A 15,000-nucleotide genomic window follows, 5' to 3' on the forward strand; every position below is an offset into this window, starting at 1 on the left:
TTGTCATATGTGATAGGTAAGTGCATGTGTGTGTGTGTGTGTGTGTGTTGCGACAAGGGAGAAAGAGAACCCGCATGATTCACTCAGACTTAGACTGTTTTTGTGACAGACATTTTTCTCTTGTCGTTTTGAATGCATAAAGAATCTCGGCACCCCAATATCAATCGTACTATGCACCTCCCACCGCCATAGTTTTCCTATTCTTCCCGGAGGGTAACCATCTTCATGTGATTACTTGGGGGAGGTGGGTGGGGGGGGACTAGTGTGCCACACTGACCCGGGGAGCCATGCTGGCGGGAGTCTTTTGCTCCTGGTAGGGCCATCCAAGCCGGCCAAACAGGTCAAAGGTTAGGGTACAAAGAGTGATCAAACAGCCTGCCCCCTCTGGGTCTTACAGGTTAGGCATAGGGGTGACAACTCTGTCATAAAAGACAACAACAACAAACAAACAACAAACGATCCATTTTCGCAGAAATGATGAAGGAAAGTGGCTAGCTCTTCCATTTGAGGGAGAAGCCAGCTAAGACAGCCAAGAAAGGCAGATGTGGAGTTGATCATCTGGTGGCGGGCAGCCTCACGTGCCGCAGGGCACGACTGAGGAGGATTCGGATAGTGACCGAGTCTTTTCCTCCCTGACTCATTAACGCTAATTAGCTTCTACTGTGTGCTGTGTATGTGTCTTCTTTTTCTTTTTCTTTTCTTCTTCTTCTTCTTCTTCTTCTTACTCTACCTCTACTCCACCCTTCCCTGCCCGTGTCCACATGCCTGACTGATCGTGAGTCTGTTTCGTCTTATACAATCAGGGTTTTTGGAACACATGGAATATGCGTCTCCGGCGCTTTGGCAGCGCAAAGCGGGATGCACTTATGTTCATCGTGCAGGTCCATGAGATATTCTGAGTGTCTAGAACGTACACATCAAAAGAGTGAGTGAAAATCCTTTAGTGGGGCTTCAGTCTGACGCTGGGATCATCTGATACAGAGTTGTTTCCCATCGCCACTTCTTAGCCCAGAAACCTATGACAAGAAGAAATACGGTACACCTGCCTTTACATGTATGCGTAGCGCTGCAGAGTCTCATTAGAATTTACAGTATAAGAGTGGCGCTCTGAAGGTCGTCTTTGATCCCTTTGGGTTTTTGACAAGACTGTCGAGATTTTTAGCTTGTCAGAAATCCTGACAAAATTTTTTTCCTGTCACATGCACACCGGCGGTTCGTTCTTGCATTTTTTTCTGATCTTTTTTTCGTGTCTGCGGTAACATTGTTGGGAAATGAACAGCATTTCTGCTTCGTTGTGAAAGAAATAATGCGTCAAGTTGACGCATGTCGGGGAAGGCTGTAAGAAAAAAATTAAATGGATTGTGTAAGTAAAGTTCTCCAAAGAAATGAATGCGCTTGCACTGGAAGTGTGGCAGCTGAACATGTTATTTGCTACGAGTTTTTTTCTTTTCTTTTTTTAAGCCACACACACACACACACACACACACACACACACACACACACACACACTCTGCAGGCCTTGGTTTTATCTTCATCCTCTAATTACTGTGTGTGGTGTGTTTGTGCTGGTCTTTCAGTATAGCATTTTAGTCTGCAGTGTGAACTCTTTCATTTACACTGTTGTTGTTGGGTGTTTTTTTTTTATGAAATAGTCTAAATCTAAGAACCCTTAGAAGCAAAGGAGCTTCCATGACAAAAATTATATGGGAATAATCACACAGGCACGTGCACATGCACACACTACAGGACTTAAATGTGACAGATAATATTTACGTAACTAAGCGATTTTTTTTATAATGAAAACAAACGTGGTGGTGGACGTGCGGGCAAGGTGGAAACGGTCAATACGGGCAAGAGATCACAAAAACAAAACTACGTTTTGGCCTATCAGACGAGAACGGTAGGCGGAGCTGAAGCAAAAACGCGAAGTGAACGTCCGGGAGCTTTATAAATCTGTTGAATGTCACTTGCTGTTGTTTCTGGGTGAGTTGACCAGACCTGTGAGCCGGAAAGAGGCTGGCTGGCTGGCTCTGAGAACCAGGACGCAAGCCCTGAACAACTTTACCATTAAGGGCACAGGCCAAAAGATCGTTAAACTCAACTGTACCGGCTCTGAGAATCATCCGTAATGGATAGTATTTCACGGGACAGCCAGCTACCGTGATGTGCCTTAGTCTGCCAGGTTTAACCTAGATGTGTGTAGATTTATTGTTGTTACTCATGGCCTCAACGTTGCGATAGAGGCGATATATATATATATCTCTTTCCCCAGACTCGTGGAAACGCTTTGCGATCCTATTCTGCGGACGAACTTTATCCTTTATCCTCAAGACAGATAGCCGCCGAGTCTGAGTAATAAAGAGTTATGTGCCCCGACAGGTTTAACTGAACGTTTCCACGCTGCTTCCATTCATTCCCTTGCGGAAAGCAGTGTCGATGTTCTTTGCCTTCAGTCAGTGAAGGTCACGTCAAACATCTTATTCATATTTGGGCAGTTGACAAACAACACAGCTAAGGAGAGAGAGAGAGAAAAAGAGAGTTGTTTTTGAAGATACGCGGAATACTTTGTATTTCCAGTGGGAGAAATTCATTACAATTTGTGGTGGATGTTACTTGAACAATACAAGAATTCAGTCATTCAGTATGAATACATAAACGACATAAAACTTTTGTTTAAATGTTAAGTTGACATAAACCCCATACAGCAGTCACAATCATACACATACAATTGTCACAGTAAATGAACTGATATGAAATACCGTGGAAATATCAAGGTAAACCACCAGAAGACGCGGGATTTACATATTTTAACTGCTACCTTTTTAACAGTGCAAGAACAAACCAGGGCCTGCTAAGTCAAAAATAAAGCTGCAGTTTAGCTAAGTCGCGGCCACGTTGTTTCTTTTCTTTCTTTCTGTTTTTTCCCAGTGGAGTTAGGCTGCCAACCAAGAAATCTGTGTACTGTCAATTGTACATGGCGGAAAGCTGTCACTCGTGGTCGATGGATGCTCTTTTATTTTCGTTCGAAAACCGCAGCCTCCACGCCCAGTGTGACAGGCCTTATTGATCAGTTTCTGTTGGTACTGCGGAAAAACCCAGTATTTGCACGGGGGGAGGGGGGGGGGGGGAGGAACCAGAAATAAGCAAATTTCCTGTCTGTGGAACTACTTGTTATACGTTCTATTGACGGGCGCAATAGCCGAGTGGTTGAAGCGTTGGACTTTCAGTTTGAGGGTCCCAGGTTCGAATCTCGGTAACGGCGCCTGGTGGGTAAAGGGTGGAGATTTTTTCGATGTCACAGGTCAACATATGTGCAGACCTGCTTGTGCCTGAACCCCCTTCGTGTGCATACGCAAGCAGATCAAATACGCACGTTTAAAGATCCTGTAATCCATGTCAGCTTTCGGTGGGTTATGGAAACAAGAACATACCCAGCATGCACATCCCCGAAAATGGGGTATGGCTGCCTACAAGGCGGGGTAAACACGGTCATACACATAAAAACTTACCATGTACATACGAATGAACGTGGGAGTTGCAGCCCACGAATGAAGAAGATACGTTCTGTTCCCCGGCCTGCGTTATAGCCGGCCATCTGATTTGAACGTTGGAGTTCAAGTCCCGGTAACACCAGGTGGAAGGAGATGTTCCCCAGGTGCCTGGACATGCAAACTGTAAACATGCCTGAACATGTCTGTCTTTTTCTGTGTGTCTCTCTTCTCTATCAGTCTGGCTCTGTGTCTCTGCTCCTCTCTCTCTCTCTCTCTCTCTCTCTCTCTGTCGCTGTCTCTCTCTGTCGCCCTTTCTCTCACTGTCTGTCGCTTTGTCTTCCTGTCCCCACCCCCGCCCCATCCCACCCCCTCGTCCCCCTCTTTCTGTATGCACGGCGCGCGCACTCGCAAAGATTTCGGTGCGTGTCTTTCACCCGGTGGGTGACAGGAATATCGAGAGCATGCGCCAGCCCCTGCCTCCGATCGTGGACAGTGTGTGCCTGATTGGCGAGGTTAAAAATCGAATAGAGAAACAGATAAGCAGAATGATAAATGAACGAACAAATAATAATAAGGAGAGGTCGCATAAAGCTGAGGTAAGATGCACGCCGCTGCGTGTGTTGTTCCACAAGTGAAAGGCAGCCCGCATGTGCCGAAAACAAGCTCCGCTCAGGTGGGAATGAAGAACATGCTATGAATAATTATTACGATGAGGTTGCGAGAAGATCCTCACACTGCGCCATCTCTGTCAGACTGCACGTAATATCTGCCCTTGTACCAGCAGGTTAACACTGTCAGAAGGCGTGAATCATCCCCATGATGCAGTGACTGCGTCAGAAGATGATAGCAACATCGTTTACTGCCGGCACCTGTGTGGGGGTGTTTAGTATTCAGGGACTGTGAGGCCGGGAAAATAAAATCAACGGAGGGTAACACGACAAACAGCTTTTTTGTGTGCGTGTACGAGGCACGTTCGGCAATAGCCAGTCCTGAATGGGGAACACATAATCGGCACACACACACACACACACACACACACACACACACACACACATACGCGCACGCACCGACTTACACACACACACACACACACACACACATAGATGCACATACACATACACATGTACATGCACATACTCTTACACTTGTATGATGATATATGAACACGTGTCCATATCACGTAACTCGTGCTTTTTTATTTTTATTTTTTTTTATTTTTTTTTTTTTACAGCACCAGATTTCGGAAAACGAGAATGGTGGGGGAGGGTATCTAGATTGGTGAATGATTGGTGGGAACAGTAGAAAGGTTCCAGCAGCTGTTTTCGAGGTTGACACAAACTCTGTTCTTCGTCAGTGAAGATTTGAACGGACGATAGACGTATGAACAGCGCATTCAGTATTTATGTTCTTCTGTGTGCGGGGAGAGAGAGAGAGTGAGTTTTGTTGACTGGAAGTTGTATGTGATATTTTCGGCAGTTAAGTGTATGTATCTTATCATCTCCGATAGCAATACGTCTTGGAGTTGAGGTAGCGTTGCCCTAGTCAGCAGGTTGCACGTTTGTTTCATTTGTCTATTCATTTATTTTGTTAGTCAGTTTGTTACTGCTATATTTTTGACACATGCCAGTGGTTTTGCTCTACTTCTTTAATCCTCTTCAGCCACTGAGCACAGAACCGAGGTGCTCCCAGTGTGGACTGTGAGTGACAGGGAGATGGTGGGGGGTATTGGGAGGGAGACTGAGGGGCGGGGTTTGGGGCACTGGTGTTGGTGCTTAGGGCCCTGTGTAGAGCACAGCCTTTGACTGGGGGATCGATATTTTGGTCAGGAATTGGAAACATAGTCATGAATACCCTGTCCCCCGCTCCCTTCCCTTCCCCTCTTCCTCCACGTCCTTCTCTGGCTTCGTGCGTTGAGTCACAGCTACTAAACGATTTCAAGACTCAGAGAACAAATTGTGTATGTGTGGGTGGGTGTGGGTGTGTGTGCGCGCGCGCGCTGTGCTTGTCGTAGTCTTCAGTTTTATGTCTTTCCACTCTTTAGACGGGGGTAAGTGGAGGGAAGGTAGAAGATGCGGGAAGGGGCAGGGTATTGGGGTGGGGGGCAAGGAGAAGGAAGAGGGGAAAGGGTGTGACTGTGTGTGCGTGTCTGTATGTGTGTGCATGAATGCCTCTGTGTGTGTGTGTGTTCGAGCGTGCTTTCACGGTAAAAGACTTCAGAATTGAAAAGGATTGAAAAAATCAACTTGAGCAAGAATGATGTTTGATAAACAAAAGGCAACCAACCTTACAAATATTATGACAAGTAGATGTGTGTGTGTGTGTGTGTGTGTGTGTGATGACTTGTGCTTGCATTTCTGCATGCGCGTTTGCGCGTGCCTTCAAAGATTGGCTTTTTCATACAGGCATGTTCTTTGTTACTGTCAGCCAGTATTTGCTCCTGAACGGTCAAGAAATGTTGGCCAGCATTCCGTGTCCATGGAAAGAAGCATGAAATCTTCAATAGGTGAACTTTGAGTTGCCCGACTGATTTTGGTCCCGTCTTTTGGTGAATTGGTTCACTGTTAATTTTTTGCCACAAGTTGTTTTTGTTTTGTTTGTTGTTCTTTTTGTTTTTTTTGTTGTTTTTTTTTTACATATACAGTGTCTTTCTCGTTTTCCTGGAGGTTACCATCATGATGTATTCTTTTTGACTCACTTGTGTAAACAAAGTTTTAACCCGGTGTTCAGGGGTCTGTGTGTGTGTCTTTGTGTCCGTGGTAAACTTTAACATTGACATTTTCTCTGCAAATACTTTGTCAGTTGACACCAAATTAGGCATAAAAATAGGAAAAATTCAGTTCTTTCCAGTCATCTTGTTTAAAACAATATTGCACCTCTGGGATGGGCACAAAAAAAAAAGCCTAATTATATGCAAACTGCATTTACTGTTATATTACTATTATCTATTATTTGTATTCTCTAAACTTGGCACTTTGATCTGATATTCTGACCCAACAACAAGAGCAGCCATTATTATCATTTTTGTTCAAACAGGAACTTCTTTTGCTGAGCATGGAAGTTTTATTTATTTTGCAAACGTTTTGGTGCAGATAGTAAAAAAGGGAAATTACTCTGTAATTAATGCTAGGGGACTTAATTTGCTTTAAACTGATCTTTCTCATCTTAAACATTAAATTTTGAAATTACACTCAATACATTAAAAGCTTCGATTTTTTTTAAAAAGTGTATCACAAGTGAGTCTTGAAGGCCTTGCCTCTCTTGTTGTTTCTTCTTCTTTTTCCGGTTATAAAAAAAGGACAGGCAAGTCTGGCAACATACGCACTTAGAGACATGTAGGCTTAGTACTTACAGGGGACTGCATGAATATTATAATTAATCATCTACCCGGAGTGGCTCATAACTGCAAGTTCTTAATGGGGGTGGTGCAGATCTGCATCCACTCACAAGGACCTTTTTTTTTTTTAATGAGAATATGCACTCTCACTATTGGCTTAGGCGTGTATTCGCACTGACAGGCGATGGAAATATCAAGATGATATATATATATATATATATATATATGATATATGATATATATACATGATATATATATATATTAATAATGAAAAGACACACTCCGCCATAGACTGTGCAGTGCCATTTCCGCTCGGAACTAGGACGCGAGTACATGTATACAACCCGTTTCTGATTCCTGCTTTCGCTGTCAGTTGGTTCGAAAGAGAACACTGCAGCCAGTAATTAAGCTCCGGCATGCAAGGAAGAGAGCGAGCAGCAAGTATGAATAGCACACGTACCTCGGCCAGTGACAAAGCCATTAGTAGTCGGGTTGCCCGTAAACAGCGTGTATCAGTTTACCATGTCATTTCCCGACAGTCGGTTTGAATGCGTGTCGGTTCTACTCTAGTACTAATAATCTCTTTGTCGGTATTGGGTGGACAAGGATTTTTGCTGTGTTTCAAGAATTTAAAAAAAAGAAAAAAGAAAAAAAGAAGTCATGTTTATCACTTACCAGTGCGCACAAACTGTTTTGCTTATTTGTTGTTTCGTTTACACACACACACACACACTCCTTGCTTGAGTTTTAAGCGCTCCTTTTCAAGTGCATGCTAGTCACGACAACACGAAAATCCTCACGACGTGTTCTCTTGGGACATAGTTTTGGTTTAGTCAGGCAAGGTACGCCATACAAAGCTGTACTGGGTTTGAAAGAGGCCGTACATGTGGTTTGAAAGGACACCTTTTAAAAAAAAAGTTTATTTCTATAGTATCGTACACTAAATTATCGTATGGTTAGTGTGTAGCGTATCGCACCCATTGTATTGGAGCCGTGTGTTCAGTGACACAAATTCAGGGGGGTGTTCCCTGCAGGTGAGGTGTAACGATCATTACTCCGCTTAACTGGCATCATGGGGCTCTTGTCTTTCAATTCAATAAACAATGACACCAGGAGAACAAATGGTTATCAAATAGTAAAGTGTGGCAACTCTCTCCATTCACAAGGTACACAACTTCAAGTCAACGCTGCTTCTGCTACCGAATCAGCGAGCACACAGGTCGATAATTATACATTGGTACAAGGTTCTGACAGCAAGCAGCAAGTGTTGAGGTGTCTTTCTTTTTCTTCTTGGGGGTGGGGTGGGGGAGTGAGGGGTGGAGAGTGGGCATCAGGTCCGACTAAAAGGTGTTTGTCCAGAAACACACACACACACACACACACACACACACACACATATATTGTGTGTGGTGGGTTGGAGCATGCGTGCGTGACGTATGCACCAATAAACGATTGTACGCCATATTCGCGCGCGCGCTGACGCAAGCATACAAGCTCATAAACACACGTTTACATGCTAATAAACGTTATTGTCTCTAGTCTTTATTTCGAACCATGCGCATGTGTGTCATCTTCGTAGTGATGGCTACATAAAAAGGTCTGGGTCACTTTTAATTGTCAGATGACGTACATCTGCCGTGACCGTGCGCTAAAAGTGTCGTGTCCCGTGACAACTGACTGTCTGGGTTGAACTCTCTCTCTCTCTCTCTGTCTCTCTATCTCTGTCTCTCTCTTTCTCTCTGTCTCTGTCTCTCTATCTCTGTCTCTCTCTCTCTTTCTCTCTGTCACTTTCACTCTGTATGTCTGTCTGTCTCTCCCTCCCTCTCTTTCCTTAGAATTAATTCCAGGCTTGCGCAATATGTCAAAGCAGGCCGTCTTTTTCGAACAAGATATGTGACTGTGTCCATTATTACGTGTGGCAGAGTTGCATGAAATTATGGGGAAATAGGTTGTAAAAGGTAGTGGTGGTAGTAAAGAGAGAAAGAGAGATAGAGGAGGTGGGAGCGGGGGGTTGGGAGGTTGTAGGTTAATGTTAAAGGTTTGGTAAAGTTGCAGCTGATATTCTGCAGTTCCACTGGACTCCCACACAAGTCTGACATTTCTCTGTCACAGACCCCCCCACCCCCTCCCTATCTATCTGCCCCTACCCCCTACCTCATCCTCACACAACTCCGCGACCTGACCTTTCGGACTTCCCCACACACTACCCATCCACCACCCACCACCCACCTACCCCTCCTCCGCACACAGTATGGCGTTTCCGAGTTTGAAAAAGAGTTTGACATTTTTCGCCCTAGACACGACACTTACACTTCCGGCTGGCCTCTCTTGCTTGATTTCCCCGAAACCCACAGCGTAATGAGGGCAACATAGGCCCCCCCGGTCATCATTCTCCCAGGCCATTATCAGCGTGGGGAGCGGGCGCGCGCCTACGCTGACGCATGTATAGTCGCGCGCGCACGGACACATGCATGATGATCGCACGTGCGCGCGCGCACGAAGAGATCGAGAGTGAGAGAGAGAGAAATTCCTGTCGCGTCGTTTGCAATATGAGGAAGCGTAAAAAAGAATGAACAAAATCGAATAGCAAAACATAAATTTTGCAAGCGCGCACGTTGGCACGCACCTATGCGCGCGCGTGCGCGCACAGACATAAACACGCGTGCGCGCGTGCTAAAGAACAGTGGTTCTTCGGTATTTATTTTGTACCTATTTCTCCATCCGCATCATTGTAACTCTACACCAACACACCCCTCTTCCTCCTTTTCTGTTTTCACTACCACCATTACGCCCCTCCACCCCCCACCCCCCATCCCACAAAGGACTCTCAGTGGAGAAAGAGGGAGTGGGGGCGGAGGGGGGAACAGGCAACAACAACAAAGTTGGCGAAAGTACCAAGTAACTCCCACAAACAACAAGGACACAAAATCACCACCACCAACAACCACCAGCAGCGCGACAACGTTCAGTTTGGTTGTCTGGCTGGGCGCCCTGCATAGACAGCCAGACGACGACCTTTTCCTTGCAAGTATTACTGTACCGCCGGGTTGTGATTCATCATCACCTTGCATTGGAAACGACCACTCCACTCTACACCCGTGTCGCGTGCGTCCGAGTCGCATGCACACGCGCGCGCACACACACACACACACACACACACACGAGACACGGAGACACATTGGCTGGCACATCGCCACATAGTGGGGAGGAGGGCTTTTGGCTGTCGCGGTTGCATCTGTCAAGTTGATGGTTCTGGTGAAGAAGTGTTCGTGTGGAGGAACGTTCCTGTTCTCTCTGTGTGTGTGGTTCCTGCATAGAGTTTTTTCGTTTTCTTTGCGGTGGGTTTTGTGTGCGTGTGTGTATGAGTTTTCTGGAAATGTTGGTTTCTGGTGGTTTTTGCTGTTGGTTTCGAGCATCCTGAGATTTTTATCTTCAAGTAAGTATGATGTGTATGTGTTTTCTGGTTCTTTGTTATTTTGCTCTCTGTTTTTAGGGGGTGAGGTTGCTCTATTCTTGTTTTCTTTCTTTTTTCTTCTTCATTATTTCTTTTCATCTCTTTCCTTCATTAACGTATTTTCGTATAAAGTGGTTTGTCACGAATCGTCCTCGTCTATTTTACTAACGTGTGTGTGTGTGTGTGTGTTGATTGTGTTCTTGTTCACAAATTGTTGTTTGTATTAACGAAAAACAGTTGCACAAAAAATTCACATGTGCTCCCAGAACTCTGGAGATCGATGAAGCATGGTGAATGATTAGCAACTTGAGAATCACATGTTAGGAAATGAAGTTTAAAAGATGAAAAGCTGCAGTTTGTTTGGAAAATTGATGATTGTTGTAATAATGAGGATAATGTGTCAAAATCCAAAGAAGCAAAGCAAACAGTCAAGTTGGAAAACACAAACAAGCAAACAAAAAAACAGGGAAATAATTTTTGCATGCTCGAGGTGAAATGCTAAAACTGTAGTGTGATATGGTGTTAACGCGGCAATATGCAGCATTGCAAAAATTGTTATGGAATAAAATAAAAATTAAAAAAGAAGAAGAAAAAGTGAATACCACAGAGCAGCGGCCGTTTTATGGTTTGTTCCCTCCCCCCTCCCTCCTCATGCCGTCACCCCTCCACTAGCCTTCCCTCCCCCTAACCCCCACAACCACCAACATTTCTTTTTCTTTTTCTTAGAAACACAGAAGAAGAAAAAAGAAAATAATGAAGAAAAATGTGTCTTCGCCGAAGGTCTAATTTTTCCCGTGATAAAAGACCGAGTTTACGAGGGAGATAGGGGGAATGTTGGTGGGGGTGGGGGGTGAAATGGGCATCACACGTTAATTTCACCCATTGCACAGTGATCAGTTTCCATCATCAGCTCACAGGAACTCTTGGCTTGTTCAGTTTCTGAGGAAAGCTTTACTTCGGCTGCTCCTTAACCCCCCCCCCCCCCACCCCCCCCACCCCACCCCCACACACACGTACCACCTCACCCACACACTTCCTCCCCATTCCCGCCCTGCCCCTTTCTCCCCGCCATGGTAATCGATGCCAGAAGCACAGCTGTAGTGGCTGTAATAACCTGCTTACAGCTAGGCGAGAAAATAAATGAAAACAATGAAATGTAGTGCAGTGCAACCTTTAGAAAGCTCGCGCGTTTGTGTGTGTGTGTGTGTGTGTGTGTGTGTGTGATGTTTTGTGCCAGTTTTCTGGGAGAAAAAAGTCAATGCTGCAATGACAAATGTCATTTCTATATCTGCATTTATATACTGCGCGCTCAGATGACAAAAGAAATCGAAACCAACGCGACACGACTGGTGAAAATCGTGATTCAAAGTGTGGGGTTTGCAATGCAAGGCAATGTTTGGCGTGACGCGAACTGTTGTTGTCTCTGAAGTTTTACACTTGTGGCAGACTTGCCGTGATGGTGACTGTGGACAGTTCCTCAGTGAGCACTTTTCGTTCGCGCCCTGAACATTTTGGTGACGAGTTGGCAATTCGGGCATGGCGTTATTGCTACTGGCACCAAAGCAGCCTAATCAGCTTTATTATACACACACGCAGAAGATCAAATACGCACGTTAAAGATCCTGTAAGCCATGTCAGCGTTCGGTAGGTTTTTGAAACAAGAACATACCCAGCATGCACACCCACAAAAACGAAGTATGGCTGTCTACATGGTGGGGTAGATGAACAAAACGGACATGCGCGTAAAATCTTACATGTCTGTCTGAGTGTGTATGTGTGCGTGCCTGAAATCTCATCGAAGGACACAGGAAACAAATGATGAGCGCCCAATGGCAGCCGTCAGTCGGCTCTACCCAGGTAGGAAGCCTGTTGTGCAAATGACCCCGAGTTTGTAAAGCGCTTAGAGCTTGGTCTCCGACCGAGGGTAGGCACTACGTAAGTATCCGTATCAGTCACCATCATTCATTTCTCGCGTGGGCGGGTGTAATAGCAGAATGGTCAGGGAGTTGGACATCCAATCTGATGGTCCTCGGTTCGAATCCACCGATACCGGCGCCTGATGGGTTAATTAAGGATGGAGATGGTTTTGGTTGTTTCTTTTTTCCGTTCTCCCATGTCAACGTTTGTGCAAACGTGATAGTACCTTAATCCTCTTCGTGTGCAAGCACAGGCAGAACGTCCTGTACCCGCCCATAGATCAAATACGTTCGGGTGGGTGGAAACACGATCTGACAAACCCGGCACGCACATCCACGACAGCCAACTACGGTTGCGTAGTATGGCGAATTAAACACGACCATTCACATGAACAGCCCGCTCGTAGACACATGAACGATCTTGGGAGATACCAAAAGGAAAGAGAAGTAAAAGACGAATTTGCTGCAGTTCCTTCGCCAGAAGTGTGAAAGTAAAATTGTTGTCATCTCCATACAAAGTTTGCCAAGCGGTAACAGTTGAGTAACTGCCACAGCCATGCTTAACTTCTACATCCCGAAATGTTATTGATTATAAGACCTGCATTTCAGTAAAACATGTGAAGAAATAGATTGGGTTTTTTTTTCTTCGTGAACTTTCAATCTACGAAGGTAGGGGACTGAAAGGTTTGGGGTTGTTTTTTTGTTGTTTTTTGTTGTTGTTTTGTTTGTTTGGATTTTGTTGTTGTTGTTTGGTTTGTTTGTTTTTTTTTTTGGTTTTTTTGGTTTGGTTTTGTTTTTGCTTTTTTGTTTGGTTGGTTTGGTTTGTTTTGGTTTTTTTGGGTTTTTTTGTTTTGTTTTTAATAGAACATCTTATTCGAATGGTGATTATTTCTGTTATTTCAATGGATGTTTGAATCAAACTTTTGGAATGAATTGGTTTTCAGAACTGCTTGTTTAGAAATTAAAGTAATTAATTACACGCTGAAGTGTTCCAAGAACACAGCCCTTCACTCAAACGCAGGCAACGCGGTCACGTGATCCTGACTTGTGAACCTTATCTCGACTGTTGCGGGAGATACGCCCCGTCCCTACCCCCACCCCCCACCCCCACCGCCTAAACCCACACTTAAGCAAAAACAACCTCACACCACCACTCTCCCCTCACCCACATCCGCTCCCCTTCCCCCTCCTTCCCCAAAACCGGATGTATATCTTCCCCCAACAAACAAATTATCAATATCAAGCCAAACAGGTGTCTGCCTGCCTGGTCTGTCTCTGCATGTGTATCTGTCTGTCTGTCTCTGTCTTCACCAACAGTGATACTGAAAGGTGCACTGGAAAGGGCTGTCTGTCTGTCCTGATTAATTCAAACGATGGCTAAATCAACGTACCAAGTCGTTTCTCGGTCAAACAGCGTCTGTAGCCGGTGGATTGCTGATCGAGTCCGAGTGTTCCTACCAAATTTCCTGATTGTTCCAACAAACACTTGACAGGGGGGGGTTGGCATATCTGGATATAGCTGTCTTCCTGTCTGTATGTCTCTGTCTTGACCAACAATGATAATAAAAGATGTAGTGGAAAGGGTTGTCTGTCTGTCTGTCCTGATTAGTTTAAAAGATGGCAATGAAGGGCGTTGTTTAGTGGAAGGGCAGTGCAGTCCATTACAGGCTGTCTCTGTGTTTTAGTCTGTGTGTCTGCCAGCCTGTGTGTCTGTCTGTCTGTCTGTCGGTCCATGTGTCTGTCCTGACAAACGACGATAATGAAGGGTTTAGTGTCGGGGAAGGGCGGTGCATTTATATTTCAGGCTGGCTCTGTGTGTGTGTGTGTGTCTGTCTGTCTGTTTCTGCCATTCTGTCTGTCCGTCCTGACAAATTTAACAGCGATAATGAAGGGTGTAGTTTAGTAGAATGGTGCAATCCACTGCAGGCTGACTGTGTGTCTGTCTGTAGTGTCAGCCTGTGTGTCCGTCAGTGTCTTCAGTATATATATCTGTCCTAACGATGACAGTGAAGGGTGTAGTGTGGGGGGAGGGCGGTGCAGTTAATTGCAGGCTGTGTGTCTTTCTGTCTGCATCTGTCATTCTGTCTGTCCCAAGTTAACAGTGATAAGGAAGGGCGTATGTTAGTTGATGTGTGGTGCAATCCACTGGTGGCTGATGCGTGTGTGTTCGTGTGTGTGTTTGTCTGTCAGTCTGTCTGTATCTGTCTGTCTGCCTGTCTGTCCTGACTGAGTTAACGGAGACAATGAAGGGTGCACTGTAGTGGAAGGTCGGTACAGAATTGCAGCCTGATGCTCTGTGTGTGTGTGTATGTGTGTGTGTGTGTGTGTGTGTGTCTGTCAGTATGGCCTGACTGATTTAACGATGATGAATGGTGTAGAGCAGTGCAGACAGTCTTGTCTGTGTACCTCTCTGTGTGTCTGTCTGTCTGTCACTCTGTCTGCTTGTGTAACTCTCTCTCTCTCTCTCTCTCTCTCTCTCTCTCTCTCTCTCTCTCTCTCTCTGTTCGTGAATCTTGTCCTGATTGATCTTTTTATGGCATTGAAAGTCCATTGCAGGCTGTCTGTCTGTCTGTTTGTCCTGACTAATTGAGCATTAACGACGATAATGAAGGGTGTAGTGCAGAGGCGGTGCAAGTTGTCTGTCAGTCTGTATGTGTATATCTGTGTAGATATCTGTCCTCAGAGTGAGGGTTGTAGTGAGGGGTGGTGCACTTTGCAGGCTCTGTGTGTAGCTGTCAATGTGTTTGTCTGCCTGTGTGGCTGTCTGTGTGTTTGAATGTCTGACTGTGGGTTTGTCTGTCCTGT

General features: G+C 45.2%; 1 protein-coding gene across 4 annotated transcripts in view; it reads left to right on the top strand.

Moving 5' to 3' along the window:
* LOC143298994 (uncharacterized) overlaps positions 1-15,000 on the top strand; it is a 96,470-nt gene that overhangs the window by 47,965 nt on the left and 33,505 nt on the right. Inside the window, exon 1 of one of the 4 annotated variants that reach the window (XM_076612055.1) lies at positions 1-16. This exon is cut by the window's left edge and continues 459 nt beyond it. The exons of 2 other annotated variants lie outside the window; for them this stretch is intronic. The gene's annotated coding sequence lies outside the window, so the exon portion shown is untranslated. Of the gene's footprint in view, positions 17-9,771; positions 10,262-15,000 lie in introns of those variants that run through there. One more of the 4 variants, XM_076612056.1, reaches the window with a different exon arrangement.

Source organism: Babylonia areolata, chromosome 24 (assembly GCF_041734735.1).
Source record: "Babylonia areolata isolate BAREFJ2019XMU chromosome 24, ASM4173473v1, whole genome shotgun sequence".
Lineage (NCBI taxonomy): Eukaryota > Metazoa > Mollusca > Gastropoda > Neogastropoda > Buccinidae > Babylonia > Babylonia areolata.